General features: G+C 41.5%; 1 long non-coding RNA gene across 3 annotated transcripts; it reads right to left on the reverse strand.

The window, feature by feature from the left end:
- Window positions 1-427: 427 nt before the first annotated feature.
- Window positions 428-4,453, reverse strand: LOC123172964 (uncharacterized). Of its 3 annotated transcripts, XR_006485789.1 has the most exons (6): window positions 4,084-4,453; window positions 3,926-3,986; window positions 3,596-3,831; window positions 2,681-2,834; window positions 2,477-2,596; window positions 428-2,105 (listed from the first exon to the last, which is right to left on the reverse strand). It is a non-coding gene; the product is annotated as an uncharacterized lncRNA (long non-coding RNA). The 3 variants fall into 3 exon arrangements; XR_006485790.1 differs by having other exon boundaries at window positions 2,488-2,596; window positions 3,596-3,986; XR_006485787.1 differs by having other exon boundaries at window positions 430-2,105; window positions 3,596-3,986.

Genomic DNA, 4,453 nt, shown 5'->3' on the forward strand with positions numbered 1-4,453 from the left:
TATGATTAACACATTTACTGGATGATGTGGCCAATGTGTCATCTAATATTGAATATTGATGTTCTCCATAATTACTAAAAGAAAGCAAGGAAACTTTCTGCATATAGATAACTGAATCTGCGTATTATTACTCTATATACTCACAAAACACCAAGCTGCATTGAAGTCAGGTAGGGGTGCATGGGCGCCAGCCACAACATTTCCGTTGTCGTTGGCCTTGCTCGCCGCTGCTTGAGCCCGATGAGCAAGGCCATCTTTCTGAATCAACGAAGATTGCACCACAAATAAAATAGAAAATCATTGTGCGGCAACAACAAATAGATTGAACGATCGAGCGATTCAAGCAAATGTACTACTATTTATGTAAAATAATAAAGTGAGATGCTGACTTGTTTGATTACTTGTCAAAATCATCTGCATAGTAAATGTACTACTATTTATGTAAGAAGTCTTCCTTTATTAGTTCACCTGTTTGCTGACAAATAACAAAGCTTATATATTTGATGTCTAAATCAACTAAGGAACAGGATAAGCTTCAGTGTAACCCACAAATAACTTAGCACCACATGTGGACACAGCCCCCTCCCATGCGTCGCCCTCCCTCCAGTGTAACCCTCCCTCCTCACCGCCATAGGAGAGGTGCAGCCGGGATTGTGGCGCCGAAGCTTGTGCTTTTCCTTCGCCGTGTTCTGGCCTTGGGCTGTGTGGCATTCGTCATGCTTTTGGAGAGCCTCGGCACATTTGATGTGTCCTGATCTGATCTAAGTGACCACCCGGCGGCATCCATCCATGTTATTGGGGAACTTTCTGATCTTCCGACGGTGTGGTGCCTTGCGATCCAGGCAAGGAGGTTGTGGCCTCCTTCGGAGACTTAGTTGGATGGATGTGTCGTGCCAAGGGCCTTAGTGTTTGGTGATGGCATGCCTTGACAGTGCATCTTCATTCCCTCTCTAGAGCCGGCATGCTTCCGTGTTCCTTGTTCAGTCGTGGTTGAGGACCTCGATGCCTTCAGTTATGTGTTTATATGTATATCCTTCCTACATGAAGTGTTGAGGCTTAGTAATCTGCTTTCGAGCGCATCTGTATCTTTCTATTTTCTGTTGTTCTTGTGTACCTGAAATCCAAAGGACCATATTTTCTATTGGTGCAATTACCATGTTCATTTGTTTGTTTCATAAAATCAGGATATTGTAACTGTAGAAAGGAGGTGACAGAACATTAAAGGAAGCCCCTGTTCAGCAAGACTTTAGAATGTATCAACAACAAAGGTACCATTAGCATTTCTTATAGCAAGCAACTTTCTGTTATAATATATATGATTATATTATAATATGCAAATTTCATGGGCAAGATGACTAAATTAAGTTCATAATCGCAATATCCATGCTCTACAAACTTAAATATGCCACCCTACCTCGCAATCTCATGTAGAAAACAACTCAACTTGACAAATTCAAATTTGAAACATAACCAAAAGACAGCAGACATGATAACTATGTACCTAACAGATTTATTTATCAAAAGATGAATTGTGGTGCATGGTATGCCATCAGTGAGGAATTTGGAAGGAAAATTAGCATGCAATGAAACCCATGTCAAAGATCAATTAGCTAGAGCCAGGACCCACTGAATCTACAGAAAATAAAATGATAAACCGAGACACAATGATTAGAAAGGAAGCAAAAAATGATAATAGCACATCTTAGTTTAACAAAGCAATATCAATTGGTGTCTAGTTTCTAAAACCTACAACAAGCGAGAAGTGGTGGGGATGCTTCTATTGACAGGAATTGTATTGTTACACCACATCCATTAAGCTCTTCTCCTTGGTAAACCACATTTATTAAGTTCAAGGACAACTCAGAGTAAGATGTGTCCTGACATGAGCTTGTGACTTCATAAGCACGTCTTGGTTGATGTCTTTGCAAGCTGGGGAGAATTACATCAGCATATCCATAAGTGAACTTGATTCCCTTGCCAAGGTATGTGCGATGAATGTGACCATTAAGAAAGTTGATTTAAACCAAGTTATGATGAATATCTTGTTTGCGCCTCTGCTTAAGTAGTTGCTCATTGGAATATTAATAAGCCTTTCCAACAGGAACCTAAGCAATGCAACAACAGGGGAGGAACAACATTTAGGTTGGTGATTTAAAGATGATTGGTTGAGCCACAGAAACCACTTGCACTAATAATATATTAAACACAATGCAGAAACCACTACTGTATGAGTTGTACTTTAACTGGTCTTATCCAAATCAATTTCATGTGAACATAACAAGTGAAATTTAATATAATGTTTATTTCCTATCTACTTATAGCTGGGAAATCCTCTGCAACATGTACAAAAATGATAAAATTTATTATTCCATTATGCAGCTGAGATGTGTCAAACTGAATGAAACTATATAAATCATCTTACAGCAGGTGTACCCCTTGTGCTTGTAAGAGGGAAAATCTGAATAAGTTATCTTACAGTAGGTGCACCTCTTGTGCTTGTAGGAGGGAAAATCTGAGTCCCAGTGCTACTGCCCAGTATAACTGCTACAACCTCGTTTGGATCGTCATAATTCATCCGGAAGGATGTTCAGAGAACCTGCAAATTTTTGCATAAAAATGTTAGATATGCTGACGATGTCGCCTCCTAACAAGGCAGGCAAGGATCATGAATTCGGACAACCTCCTCTATGCCCTCTTGTGCATGATGTAATCGTCCCCAAGCTTCAGCCTCTCACAACTAGAGCCCTCGCTGCTTCTCCTCACTGGGCACACGCACGGCTTCCCCTCTAGGGGCAGCATACTATTGAACAACATCGACGACTTCCACCCTACAACTGCAAAAGAACACATCCATCAGCAACAACGAAATCTTCAAAATTCCTCAACTAAAACATATGAGTTGTTTTCGGATCGAGCAAAAAAAGGGAAATAAGAAAAGAAAACAGAGTGCAAGAACATTACACTTTCATACATTAGACAACAAGCCATACACAAAGAGTAAGAAGCACAGGATCATAATAGGCATGCTTGAACACTTAATTAATAAAGTAGCAGGAACATGATTTATTAACCATATAAGAATTTTTCTCAACCATGTAATCTATGATCTGTGTTGAAATGTAGTGCACATAGCCTCTCCATATATCCAGAAACAAAGCATCATCAATAAACTTTAGTATAATCATATCCATCCAAATTTACCGATGACAATACATAGCGATTAGTTGTTAAATAGGTAAAAAACAGCTGGGCTAAGCCCTCGGTTTTCTTTCAACAAACCACTTAATAAAGAGGCAGACCAGGATGTGGTCTGCACACCAAGAAGATGGTATGGAGGTAATGTGGGTGCAACCGTGTTTTCTTTCAGTAAGCGGCTTGGAAATGTGGGCACGACTTCGAATTAGCTAATATCAAAGAATTCAGAACCAATAGGTGGTGAAGAAAGAATAAATAAAGAACTGAACATTAATGTGTAATATCTAACTGTACAAATGCAGCATTACTGTATTTATCTTCCCAATTCTCATAATGTTTTTGAACGATAAAGCAAACAAGAACCAAAGAACAATTAAAAATATACGTTTGAATTTCTCACCTGGTTTATTACAAAGTCTTTCATCTTATCAACCACATCCTGGTGTGCTTCTTTATTAAATCATCTTCTTTCTTTGATGTTATTTTCCTGCAATAACAAAGCATGTGATTGACATAGATGTGTCACACAATATTTTTCAGTCACCCAAATGGATGCTACCAGGTCTCTTCCTCCTTGCAAAAAGAATGTTTTATTTGGCTGTTGCTACCTCAAAGGGTCGCTCGCCCTATTTCTTCCTGGTAGTATACATGCTAACACCAGTCAGAAGATGAAGTATAGAGAAATAATCAAAAGAAAGGAGGGAGAGAAGCACATATGATGAACACGAACATCCAGAGCTTCTATTAATGTGCTGGCCAGCCGTGGTCTTGAGGATCAGTGTACCACCATCCTGCGAAGCAGACAATTAGACGAATCTAGCAGGAATCGTGATGTCAAAATCGGGGAGGGGCATGAGAATCAGAGAACAAATCGTGAGAGACTACAACCTTAATTATGAGGGTCCGCAGTGAAGGGAGGCTGGCAGTAGAGGGCTCGTGGGAAGGGTCGGCTTCCGAGGAGTCGCCAGAGGAGTCCATGGTCAGCCACTGATGGAGTAGTAGAGGATTCCGTACGTCGGCTTCCGAGGAGTAGAAGGGTCGGCTTCCGAGGAGTCGCCAGACGGTGATCTGCGGGACGAGATCGGCACCCACCTTCTGTCGGGCTGCTCTGCTCCGACGACGTGGAGGCTCTACGGCGGCTCCCCCGGCCTGGCCACGACGACCACCAATGTGCTCTCCCTTTACCTTGGACGAAGGGAGGAGGGAGGCCGAGACCCGCGGCGACGCAAGGAGGAGGGCTGGGACAGGTAGTCGAGGG

This window comes from Triticum aestivum, chromosome 1D, assembly GCF_018294505.1.
Source record: "Triticum aestivum cultivar Chinese Spring chromosome 1D, IWGSC CS RefSeq v2.1, whole genome shotgun sequence".
NCBI classification, from domain to species: Eukaryota; Viridiplantae; Streptophyta; class Magnoliopsida; order Poales; family Poaceae; genus Triticum; species Triticum aestivum.